The 13588-nt window shown below is 43.2% G+C and overlaps 1 protein-coding gene across 1 annotated transcript in view; it reads left to right on the top strand.

The window, feature by feature from the left end:
• The window catches only part of TTLL5 (tubulin tyrosine ligase like 5), a 798469-nt gene that overhangs the window by 670 nt on the left and 784211 nt on the right, over nt 1–13588 (top strand).

The following is a 13588-nucleotide window of genomic DNA, read 5'->3' as shown; positions in this document are numbered from 1 at the left end:
ACTTGATATGACCACCTTGAATGGATTTGTGGGGGTAACAGCAATAAGAACTCCGCATACATAAGTACACGATTCCTCTTCATCCTGCCATTTCAGTAACCTGTGGGATTCCCCCTCCCACCAGCAGGTGGGGGCAGAGCGATGGCATTACCATAGAGGCTGCCCTAGCCGAGGGGAGGTCGGTAATCTCTGCCTCAGGCAGATGGGATGGAGCACAAACATTGCTGATCCAGTAGTGTAAGATGAGCTCTAGGGCAAGGGCCTTCCCTAAGGTCGCTTTCCCTAGGAGCCTCCCACGGGACGACAGCCTCCATAGGTCTGATCTTCCCTACCCAGGACAACCAGTTGTTTTGGTCTCCTGGTTTCCCAGAGAAGTCTCCTAACTGTGAATTAAAAAAAAAAAAAAGGGTGGAGAAACAGCCCAGCCTGAACCTTTGCTGCCTGTATGGACAAGGGGAGGAAGTGTGCCAGATCCGGGCCTGTGGGTCCCTAGCATCGCTGGCTCTTTCTGCCGCAGTTGTGACGGCGAAAAGCAGGCCCTGGTGGAGGAAGAAGGTGGGCCTGGGCCATTTGAACAGAGCGTGGATTTTCCTCCGCCTCTGGAACAAGTTCCAGGGCGGTCGAAGTATTCCTCCGCAGTTTTGGAAGCTGGAGCAGCCCCAGGCAAGCAGCGTTAGTGAATAGAGCCCCTGGGGGAGGAGGAGTCTTGAGTTTTCCTCTGACTTCATCTTGGCTATGCACCAAGCCTATCGCCAGATGAAAAATAAGCAGAATAAGGCTCCTTTTTCAGGGGAAAAGCCCAAGTCACTTTCGGGCTGGGAAGATTGACTGCTTTTCCCAGGAAGAGATTCTTGGGTGAGGAAGAACCGGAGGCTAGGGACTCAGCGATGCATTTGTTTAGGGCAGATTATCTGGAGGCCTTAATCACAAAAGTCTTGCAGGTCCTAAGTCTGAAAGAGGAAATGCTCAAAGCTAGAATAAGAGAAATCCCATTCTGACAGGGATTAAGAAACCTTGCAAAGCCTTTCCCATCTAGTAATCCGGGATAAGCTGTTAGAGGAGTGGAAGATCCCGGAGTCTTGGTTTAGAAACTGTAGAACTATGCAGAGGCTGTATCTAGTTGAACAGCAGGATAAGGCTGGAGCTGCCTAGAGTAGATGCAGCAATCTCAGCAATAGCAAAGAAAATGACAGCCCTGAAAGACCCTCATGACAGGAAAGTGGAAACATTACTAAAAAGAGGTTTTGAGTTTTCATCCCTGGCCCTCCAGGCAGCTATTTGTGGAAGTTATGTAGCCAGGGCCCTTCTAATCTGGACTCAAGAGATCCAGGGTCCTGAAGATTCAGGACCCTAGGAGGATAGGGCAGGGCCGGCCCTAGTGAAATCGGCCTTTGTAGCAGATGCTATGTATGACCTTATTAGAGCTTCAGCGATGTTAGCAATAACAGAGGTCATTGCTAGGTGGCTTTTATGGCTAAAGAATTGGGCGGCAGATGCAGCATCCAAGACCAGGTTAGGAAAGCTACCCTTTAAGGGGAGGCTTCTGTATGGAGAAGACCTAGAAAAGATAATCAAAGACTAGGGAGGATCAAGGCCCGAAAAATTACCAGAAGAAAAGCCCAGAAGCTTCGCAAAGGAAGGCAACTGGAGACAGTGGCCTAGGGAGTACAGACAGAGGGGCAGTAAAGGCCAGATATCTTGCCCAGTCAGGATCCTGGGCAGATCTCAGCCCTTTTGGGGAATAGAACATTTCCAAAGGAAGGGTACCCAAGAGCCCCCCGCTTAGCAACAAAACCCCATAATGACAGGGAGCAGGCCAGCTCCATGGTTCCCCAGGTAGGGGGCAGGTTACAGATCTTTTATCAGGAGTGGGTCAAAATAACAAAGGACCTGGACATAATAAGCAAAGGATATCACCCAGAATTAAGATTCTTCTTAGACTATTTCGTTTCCTCCCCATATAAGGCAAGCAGGGGAGACATAATCATGTAGATGTTAGACAGGTTAGTTCAGCTGCTAGCCATTATCCCGGTATTTATTTATTTATTTAACAGCTTTTCTATACCGACATTAAAGTACACATCATATCGGTTTACATAATAACAAAAGGTAGAAAATACAAATGACGGGGGATCCCAACAATTAGAGAGAAGGAGCGAAGCAAGAGGAACGGTAACACATGGTTAAAATAAGGTGCATGAGTACAAAATATACAAAAGAGGTGCAAGAGTACAGAATCTAAATGATTCCGGGATCTGGTGGGTCGTGATAGCAATTATAAAATATGCAAGGGCTATGAAGATTACCGGAGAGGGGTCATGAGAATAGCCGAAGGGTTGGGGATGTTAATCCGGGAAGACTTGATGAAAGAGCCACGTTTTTAGCTCTGTTTAACTGGTTCTGTTTAACTGTTTAACTGCTGTTTAACTGTTTAACTGCTCTGTTTAACTGGTTCCCCCTAGTTTAATGTAAACCGGTACGATAAGACCTGGTCTTGAGCATCGGTATATTAAAAGGATTTAAATTTAAATAAATAAATAGCTGTTTTCTAAATTTGAAAGGGCAGAGTTCCATACAAAGATTGGGCGGTAGGTCATTCCAGAGCGTGGGGCCGGCAATTGAGAAGGCGCGATTCCTTGTGGCTGAGAGACGGGCTTTCTTAAGAGAGGGAACTAGTAGGGTACATTTATGAATTGTTCTGGTAGGGCAGGAGGATTGTGTGGGTTGGAGGGATTCATTAAGCCAAGGGGTATCTCCCGGTCAGGAAGGCACAGGGGTATATTCCATTTATTTCCTAGTGCCAAAGGAGGAAGATAACTTTCAGCTAGTGTTGGACCAAAAGTGAATAAACAGGGCCCTGGTAGTTCCCTATTTCCACATGGAATCATTGGCTACAGTAAAGGCGGCTGTAAGGGCAGGGGGAATTCCTGATAGTCTTAGATCTGTCAGAAGCATATTTTCATATTCCCATCAAGAGAGATTTCCAGTGTTACTTACGCTCCAAGATAGCCAGTGGGCATTACCAGTTCCCCTTTGGACTGGCTACAGCACCAAGGACCTTTGCAAAGGTGATGGTAGTACTGGCTGTCTTCTTAAGGAAGGAAGGGGTTGAAGTGCACCCTTGCTTGGACGACTGGCTAATAAGTGCAGACTCCCTGTAGGAAGGCTGACAGGCCACAGGGATGTCTTAGAGATGGTAAGCAGGGCAAAGAGCCAGTTTCAGCTGTCTCGGATGCTAGTGTACTTAGGGAGAGCATATCTAACAGACAGAAGGATAAGGAAGTTGCAGGAGCAAGTGCAGGCCCTGTAACAAGCCCCACCCCATATGTGTGGTGATATCTTCAGCTCCTGGGCTCCAAGCTAGCGGTAATCGGGGTAGTGCCATGGGCAAGGCGCATCTACTGTACAACTGGTCGCCACAAAGTCAGCTGTACGACAAAAGTCTGCCACTGATGTACCGAAGCAGGCAGAGTCTGAGGTGGTGGCTAGACTTGAACAACCTTTCCGGAGGAGCCTCTCTGGAATCCCCACAGTGGACAATAGTAACCACAGACGTGAGTCATCTGGGATGGGGAGCACACACTCAGGGCTAAACTGCTCAGGGGTCCTGGCCACACCAAATGGTTCCAAGTTCCAAAAGCATATTAGAGTTGAGAGCAATCAGATTGGCCCTAGGCCATTTTCAATCCCAGTTAGGGAACAAAGCGGACCAGGTCTGCTCGGACAATGCCAAGGCAGTGGCCTCTGTGAACAAGCAGGGGGGCACAACTCATCCTGGAGGTAGCAGAGAGGCATTTCTTGGAGATCTCTGCAGTAATAGCAGGAGTGGACAATTTGCAGGTGGCTTTCCTTAGTTGACGTAAGACAGACCTGTGAGCATGAGAGCTGTCAAAGGAAGCGTTCACGCTCCTAATGGGGATTTAATGGCAACAAAAAAGAATACCAAGGCCAGTCGGTTTTTCAGCCAAAGTAAAGAACAGGGATGCAGGGGAGTGGACACACTGACCCAACCCTGGCCGGCAAGTCAGATGTCATACATTCCCCCCCCCCCTCCCCTGGGCCAATGATAGGCAAGGTGGACAGGAAAATGTCTCAACACCCAGGCTGGGTGCTCCTAATAGCGCCAGATATACCAGGTATGCCGATCTGACATAACTGAAGAAGGCAAAGCTGATCTTATTCAAAGGGATTTTTTTATTTATTTTATTTATTTAGCAGTTTTATATACCGATGAACGTTGAAAACATCTCATCGGTTCACATTAAAACGAAAATCAGTAACAAGTGCTTTATAGTGCAACAAAGAACATGAGAGTATACAGAAAGGGTAACGTTGCAACGATTCACAACTTAAATTCGCAACCAAAATGATAAAGGGGATGGAACAGCTCCCCTATGAGGAAAGGCTGAAGAGGTTAGGGCTGTTCAGCTTGGAGAAGAGACGACTGAGGGGGATATGATAGAGGTCTTTAAGATCATGAGAGGTCTTGAACGAGTAGATGTGACTCGGTTATTTACACTTTCGGATAATAGAAGGACTAGGGGGCACTCCATGAAGTTAACAAGTAGCACATTTAAGACTAATCGGAGAAAATTCTTTTTCACGCAACGCACAATAAAGCTCTGGAATTTGTTGCCAGAGGATGTGGTTAGTGCAGTTAGTGTAGCTGGGTTCAAAAAAGGATTGGATAAGTTCTTGGAGGAGAAGTCCATTACTTGCTATTAAGTTCACTTAGAGAATAGCCACTGCCATTAGCAATGGTTACATGGAATAGACTTAGTTTTTGGGTACTTGCCAGGTTCTTATGGCCTGGATTGGCCTCTGTTGGAAACAGGATGCTGGGCTTGATGGACCCTTGGTCTGGCCCAGCATGGCAGTTTCTTATGTTCTTACGAAGCTTAACAATATCATTTTTACAAGAGTATTACTATTTACAGAAGTGTCGAAGACCAGTGGGGATAGCATTACTCCTCAAGCAGGGGCCAAAAGTAATGGCAAATTCGGAAAAATTCTCTTACTTCTGGCTATTGAATGGCGAAGGTTTAACATAAGAGGGTCCTCAGCCCAAGTAATTGCTAAAGGGCAGAAAAGCCCACCTCCTTCACATAGTCACATTTGGGCAGTTTTCGAAGCCTGGTGTAAAAGTAGAGGGTTGGCCCCGATGAAAGCAGGGATTGCTTCAATCCTGGAGTTTCTACAGGAAAAGCTAATAAAGGGCTAGTGCTTAACACACGGAGGGTGCAAGTAGCAGCGATTGCATATTTTGGAGGGCCATGCAGAGGAATATCGGTGGCTGCTAACACAGATGTGGTATAGTTTCTCAGGGGAGCAAAGCAGGTGAGACCTCCTCGGAAGGTCGTAGTACCACCATGGGACCTGGACTTGGTACTGAAGATACTAGTCAGAGCACCTTTTGAGTCCATCAGAGAGGTTTCCTTGAAAGACCAAACACTAATGATGGCAATGTTAGTGGCCCTGTGTCAGCCAGAAGAATCTGAGTTGCAAGTGCTGTCCTGCAGGGATCCGTACTTATCCTTTTCAAAGGAAAAAGTGACAATCTGACCAGTACCCACCCTTCTACCCAAGGTGGTATTGGAATGTTATCTCAATCAGCCCATTTCTCTTCCTGGATTTAGGAAGGCAGAATGCATAGGGAAATGCAGAGAGCTGAGGTTTCGAGATGTTTGCAGGTGCCTCTTAAAGTACCTGGAAGTAACCAATGACTTTAGGAAGTCAGACAGACTGTTTATCTTGTTCACAGGACTCAGAAAAGGGCAGGCAGCGTCTAAATCCTCAGTCATGAGATGGCGGACTAGTTTAGAGACCTGTGTGATGTGCCCATTAGCACCTTGATTTGGTTACCACTTTGGGAGGAGTATAGAACCCAATTTATTATTTGGATTATCCGCCTTTTACATAAGAAATTCACGTAAAGCAGGAGCATGAGGTAAAAGATCATTCTTGGCCTTCAACTTTTTTCTTTTAACCTTAGTTAATAATAGAGCTCTTCCTCCCAACCTTTCCCATTCCACACTTGTCTATCTTACCTCGCCTCCTCATTCTATCTCTCTAGGTGCTGACCATTTCACCCCTTCTACCTCTTTCCCTGCTACTACTATTTATCATTTCTGTAGCATTACTTAATGAATTTATTTATTTTTAGTTTTTATAAACCGACGTTCCTGTATAATATACATATCACACCGGTGTACAAGGAAATAAAACTGTCGCCTCGGGGGCGGCTTACATTTTAACAAATAACATTGTAAATAACATTGTAAACAATTAACATAGAAACATAAAGGAGCATGACGGAGCTTAAAGGAGCATAAATGAACTTAGGGGAGATTAGAGGAGTTTACAGTAAAAACAATCGTGGCTAATTATTTCTTTAGTTTCTTTTTGAATGTATTGTGGCAGGGTTCAAGGCGAAGGTCTGGAGGGAGTGAATTCCAGAGTGTGGGGCCCTCTGTGGATAGTGCGCGTTTCCTCAGGGAGGTTTTTGGCGGCTGGGTGATTAGCAGGTTCTTGTATGCGCTTCTGGTTGATTTCTTGGAGGTGTGTAGCTGGAGTTGATAAGTTAAATTGAGAGGAGCGATGTTGTGTAGGGCTTTGTGTATCATCATAATGGTTTTAAAGTGAATCCTGTATTTAATCTTTAGCCAATGAAGCTGCTGAAGGATGGGGGTGATATGTTCCCTTTTTTTGGTGTTTGTGAGAATTCTGGCCGTGGCGTTCATTACCATCTGGAGTGGTTTGGTGGTGCAGGCGGGAAGGCCCAGAAGGAGCGAATTGCAGTAGTCCAGTTTTGGGAGTATGATGGCCTGTAGAACCAGGCGGAAGTCTCTGTAGTTTAGTAGTGGTTTTAGTTTCTTTAGAGTTTGCAATTTAAAGAAGCATTCTTTCGTGGTGTTATTTACGAACTTGTTGAGGCTGAATCTGTTGTCCAGCAGTACACCCAGGTCTCTTACTTGTGGCGAGGTAGAAGTGACAGGACCTTGGCTAGCCGTTGGAGAGATGGGTGGAAGGTGATTTTCAGGAGCTATAAGGAGGATTTCAGTTTTGTTAGTGTTTAGGACCAGGTTGAGGCTGGCGAGTAGGTTGTTGATTGCTGCGAGGCATTTATTCCAATATGACATAGTTTTGTGTAGAGATTCAGCTATAGGGATGAGGATTTGTATGTCCTCCGCATATAGGAAGTGTATTAGCTTGAGGTTGGTAAGAAGGTGACAGAGTGGGAGAAGATAGATATTGAAAAGAATGGGTGAAAGGGAGGATCCTTGCGGTACCCCCATCTTGGATTCTATGGGGTGAGACTCTTTGTTGTTTACTTTGACCTTATAGAACCTGTTTTCTAGAAACGATTTGAACCATTTGAACGCTGATCCTGTAATGCCTATATCGGTAAGACGCTGAAGTAGGCACGTGTGGCTCACGGTATCAAACGCTGAGGATAGATCCAGAAGAGCGAGGAGGCAGGGTTGACCTTTTTCCAGATTAAATATAATAGTGTCTGATAGTGAGGCTAATAGGGATTCGGTGTTCCGGGTCTTACGGAAACCGAATTGGTTTGTGGTGAGGATGTTGTTATCGTCGAGGAAATCTGAAAGTTGTCTATTTACAATTTTCTCCATAATTTTGGCGATCATTGGTAGATTTGCTATAGGTCTGAAGTTGGCTGGGTCGGTAGTGGGAAGGTTGGGTTTTTTGAGGAGAGGCTTGAGCATTGCCAGCTTGAGTTGATTAGGGACATGGCCTTCAGTGAGGGAGCAGTTGATGTCTGCCACTGGTTTGGCAATGATATTAGGGATGGAGCTCAGCAGATTGGAGGGGATGTGATCCAAAGGATGGGATGAAGGCTTTATCTTCTTGAGGATGTTCTCTATTTCTACAGAGGACGTGGGCTCGAATGTATCGAGCGTCACTTGGGTTGTATTAAGTTGTTGGCCGGATGGGTCTGATGGTTGAGAACTGTAGGAGGTTGAGTAGTTTGAGTGCGGTGAGGGCACCTTGAGGGGGGCGACAAGTGTGGAGATTTTTTTGTCAAAGAAGTCTGCCAGTTCGTTGGCTTTGTTGAGAGCTTGTTCATCTGGTATGATGAGTGTGGATGGTTTAGTGAGGGCTGATACGTATGAGAAAAGTGCTCTTGAGTCGAATATGAAGTGGTGTATCTTTTTGGAGAAGAATTCTTTCTTGGTTTTGTTGATGTCGTTTCTATATGCATTTAGGCACGATTTGAAGGTAAGTAGGGTTGTTGTAGAAGGGCTTTTCCGCCATTTGTTTTCCTTGCTTGTGAGTTCTGTTTGCGTGACTTCAGCTCCTGAGTGAACCATGGTTTCCTGTTGTCTTTTTCTGGATTATGAGATTTTGTCATCATGGGGCATGCTTGATCTGCGGTCTTGTTGGTGATGTTGATCCATGATGACGTGGCCGCGTTGGCGTCCGATAGGTCCAGATGCACTAGTTCCTTGGTAAGGTATTCGCTGAGGCGATCTCCGGTGCACGGTTTCCTGATGGATATTGTAATTGATTGTGTTGTTTGTGGAGGGTGCTCCTTGATCTCTAGCACGGAGGAGATGATTTGGTGATCTGTCCACGGTACCGGTAAGCAGGATGGAGTGGTGTGGGGAATTAGTCCTTCGTTAATGAAGATAAGGTCTAAAGTATGACCTGCTTTGTGGGTGGGCTCTTTCACAATTTGTCTAAAGCCCATATGGCTGAGGGAGGAGATTAGTGTTTTGCAGTTGGTAGAGAGCGGTTGGACATCGACGTGAAGGTTGAAGTCCCCCATCAGGATTGCTAGTTTTCCGGTGTTAAGGTGTTTTGCTGCAAGTTCTATGATCGGTGATGGGTCTGCTTCTAGAGCTCCGGGAGGAGCGTAAATTAGTCCGATTGCCAGGTGTTTTGATTTGAATAGGGCAAATTCTATATTTGCTAGGTTGTTGGAAGTCTGCAAGGTTAGACCTAGCCCTTTTTTAGCTGCGAGGAGGAGCCCTCCTCCTCTTTTTTTGAGTCTAGGAATAGATAGGAAGTCGTAGACCTGAGTGGGTAGCTGATTTATTAGCACAGTGTCTGAAGCTTTAAGTTGTGCACCTAAACATATACGAGACAGTCCCTGCTAGACAAAGCTTTTAATTAAGGAAAAGAGGGCAAAAAATATTGGGAATTTCATTTATTAAGAAAATGTTTGAAATCAATAAGGCTAAAAGCGGGATAATCAGGGGTTAAGGTTTAAAAGCAGCCTAAAAATGATGGGTTTTTAGACTGGATTTGAATAAAGCAAAAGGAGGGAACAGGATGCACCAACTCAAGACCAATCCAAGCATAAGGTGCATTCATGTGGAAAGCATGGATTTGGTTGGTGGTGGTAGAGGAGAAGGGCACAGATAACAGTAACTTGCCTGATGAGCGGACTTCATGAGGAGAGGTAGTGAGGGACTGCAGAGGGAAGGCTTTTGTAGGTGAGTAAGAGGAGCTTGAATTGTATATGGAAATGGATAGGGGGCCAATGAGAAGAGGGATTTTATGGGTGTTCTGACTTTGGCAAAGGATAAGTTGTGCATCTAAATTTTGGATAGATTGTAGTGGAGACATGAGGAGCAGATTGCAGTAGTCTAAGTGGGATGTGATGAGATGGGTAAGGTAGTGTGTTCAGAAAGGAGGGGGGGATGGATTGTGGTGTTGATATAGAGAGAGGAATCTTTATACTGGATTAATACAAAAAATGAAGTGAAAAAAGATGTTAAATTCAGTGTTTCCACCTTTATTCGTGAATAGTTGAAAGAAGGTTTCTGTCCCCTGACAAGAATCGTGTTTCGCCACATGGCCTGCGTCAGAGGGATAGAGGTCCAGGAAATCAGCTTATTTATAGTGATGGCAATGGATATCCAGTACATGAAACTAATAGAATCCATATGCTGTCGGAAGAGATGTCAGTGTTTTGTGTGAACGCTGAATTTCACATCTTTTTCTGCTTCATTTTTTGATTAATCCAGTAGAAGGATCTGTAAACTTTTAGTGCTATACCATTTGTAATTGTGGTTTCTACCAATTGTGTATACCACTCATCATCTCCACTTCCCATTGGCTGGCTAGAGAAAGGAATGACACATTTTATGTTTTATACCACTCATCATCTCCACTTCCCATTGGCTGGCTAGAGAAAGGAATGACACATTTTATGTTTTATACCACTCATCATCTCCACTTCCCATTGGCTGGCTAGAGAAAAGGAATGACACATTTTATGTTTTATACCACTCATCTCCACTTCCCATTGGCTGGCTAGAGAAAGGAATGACACATTTTATGTTTTATACCACTCATCATCTCCACTTCCCATTGGCTGGCTAGAGAAAGGAATGACACATTTTATGTTTTATATGCTTTGTTCATAAAGTTTAATGTATCTTGTGTTTTATGATGTATTTTTTGTTAAATCTGTTTTATTAGATTTTAGTGACCTGACACTTTATGACATTTATAAATTGCTTTCTAGTTTTTACAATAAAATCTTCCAAAGTGATGTATAAAACTTAAAATTACAATAAAATCATTAAAACCGAGCAAACTCTTTTCCCAGGCAATGAAAGGAGCTTGACGTCTGCTTATAAAAACCATTTCAAAGGTTGCCATAGACCAAGAGTGCAATTCCATAAAGGGTTTGCTCATCTAGTGACAGTAATACAGAGACGTCATATCTGAGACATCATCAACAACCAAGTTTTCACTTGGTGACAGAATCACATAAGATCTTTCTCCTCCCTAATCAACAAAGGAAGATTGTTCCATATCATAGGGATTGCCATACAAAAAGATCAGTTTTATAATTTAGTGTGCCGAAAGGCTTTGACTGATGAAAGCTGGAGTTGACAGCTATATTGCGAGCGTGCATTTCTAACAGAAGTTTGCCAGCTTAACCTGTGCTCCATATGAGGGGGCAATTTCCATGCAAAATCTTAAAAGTAAGTACAATGTAATTTCAAAAGAAGGGGTGCAACTGACTCCTATCTGGACATACCCATTACAATTCTTGTGGCCACATTTTAGACTATTTGGCGCCTCCGAATCATAGCACCAGGAAGGCTCAAATAGATAGCATTACAATAGTTGAGTATTGCTATGACCAAAGCATATACCACAGACTTTAAATGCTCTAAAACTAAAAGGGGTCCATAGGCTGTTCGTAACACTGCTCTTATTTGGCTTTCCAGTATCCAGTTAGTATTCAACATCGCTCCTAAGAATCTCCCTTCATCATTTGCTGTAACTGTAGCACCTTCAATTTGAAGCTAATATTTCTCCAAAGTTTTTCCCACTTGTAGTACTTCTATCTTTTTAGAATCCAGAACCAAATAATTCTCTCTTAATCAAATACTAACTGCTAACATACAGCCCTCAAGACTGGCAAGAACGAAGTCTGAGGCACAGCCCATAGGGACCAAAATGTGAATGTCGTCCGTATATATAAAAGGAGTAAAACCAATGGTGCCAAATATATATTAAATAGTAAGGGGGGCAATGAAGATCCTTGTGGGATTCCAAAAATTGTTTTAAATACCTGTGAACAAAACCCTTGGAAATGTATCAGCTGCATACTATTCTGCAAAAAACTCCTTATCCAATTCAAAACAGGTCCTCCTAACTCTAAAGCCTAGCAATGTGATACAAGAATTTCATAGTCCACCAGGTCTAATGCACTTGACAGGTCCAAAAGAACTATGAAACCTTTTGCCCCTTATCCAAATGGGGGTAGCACAAAGTCCACTATATCCACCATGATGGTCTCTGTGCTGCATCACCTTCGGAACCCAGCTTAAGCAGGATACAATTTGTTTGCCTCTTCTAGAAACTCCTAAATCTGCAAGGTTACATACAGCCTTCTCCAACACCTGAGCTATGAAAGGCAAATTGATCTATAGTTAGAGCACATCCATGCTTTTTAAAACTGGGATAACAACTGCCGCCTTCAAGGTTTCTGGGATTAATCCCTTGGTTAATGAGGAATTAACCACGCTCTAAAGCCCCATTTGAAACTGCTTTTGGTAGCAAATCAATTAAAAAATATGAACGAGGATCCAAAACCATTTAGACTTCTTTACACCCTTCATGATGGATTTAATTTCAATAAAAGAAATTGGGTCAACTTCTTGGAGTCTGTCTTCTTTCTCAAATTCAGCTAAATTTAACCTGTAACTCACATCAGCTCCAAATTTCTGTAACTGTCTTTCCCAATAAATCTATAATGACTGGTTTCCTTGGGTGATTACCTTCCTGGGAGCATTTCCCTTCTGAATGAACTTTAAGAGCAAAACTCCGCAAATTCAAACCTTTTTCTTCAAAAAAAGGAATACAATAAATCACAATTAGGAATGTCCTCAAACTTAAGTTCTGTTTATTATCGTATTCCAACATAGAACCTAATTTAAAAATTCCCCTTGAATCATTATTGGCCGCCTCAATAGTATCCGAATAAAATTTTCTTTTTAGCAGAAATAGTCTTTTTCAAAACAGTCAATGGCTGCCACCCTCTTATTCTCGACTGTCTCAGTCATTCTTCACTGCTGCTCCACATGGTGTAGTCCCTGTTTCAAATCTTGAAGTTGCATGGAATACCAAGGGGAAGTTGGTCTTTTACCCTTCTATACCTCACATTTTATATCTTCTTGGATTTTAGAACTTGCTAACTCCATGCCTTTTTCTAACAGATTTTTCCATCTCCCCACTCATGACTCTGGATTTATTAGAAAATCTTCCTAGCTATTCCCCACTAAGTTTGACATTTCCTCCACAAACCTAGGTTTTAAGAAGGTGGACCCATCTAACTTACCATTAGTTTCGTTTTTTCTTGAGACTGACCAAGTCAGCATTTCTGCCCCTTCAAATATTAACTTACTTTGTTGCCTAACCTTATCTGACCCAAAAAGTTAATCCAAGGTTAATCCAAGTTAAACCTTCTCATGTGTTTCACTTTTCACAACTTTGAGAAGGCCACTAATAGCTAATATGGAAACAAATGGTTGTAGTTGAATTACATTGGACTGATCAACCTGTAAACTGAAATCCCCCATTACCAAAAGGTAGGAATATCTCTATGACATTGAAGATCATGTACAAATTTCTAGTGTACAACAAATAAACAATTTCAATCTATGAATATAAATATGAAAACAGTCAAGCTTCTTTTTAACCCCCCCCCCCATATTTCCCCCTTTCCCCATATAACACATAGCTAATAACTCTACTAAACAGATATGCTTCAAAATCAAGATATTGGAACATAATTTGTGGGCCAGTCTTTAGTTAAAGAGAAAAAGGTTTTGTATACTTGCATTGTTGGCATGTCTTTGAGGGGACTGCTCAGATAACAGTCCCCTCAAAGACATGCCTTCTGAGCAGTCTTTGAGGGGACTGCTCAGAAGGACAGAAAATGTTGATTATAGAGATTGATTGTTAGCAGTGCTAAAAGTGTATTTTAAAAACCCCTCACAAGTACACAGAGGATCTGACAAAATCCCTTTAACTCCATGGAAGATGAAATTATAGTAGCTAATATCAAGTGTTTAATTCCATCCCACCCACCCCAGGG

This window comes from Rhinatrema bivittatum, chromosome 4 (genome assembly GCF_901001135.1).
Source record: "Rhinatrema bivittatum chromosome 4, aRhiBiv1.1, whole genome shotgun sequence".
NCBI lineage: Eukaryota > Metazoa > Chordata > Amphibia > Gymnophiona > Rhinatrematidae > Rhinatrema > Rhinatrema bivittatum.
The sequence above is the reverse complement of the archived record's forward strand: the minus strand, read 5'-3'. Positions and strand labels throughout refer to the sequence as shown.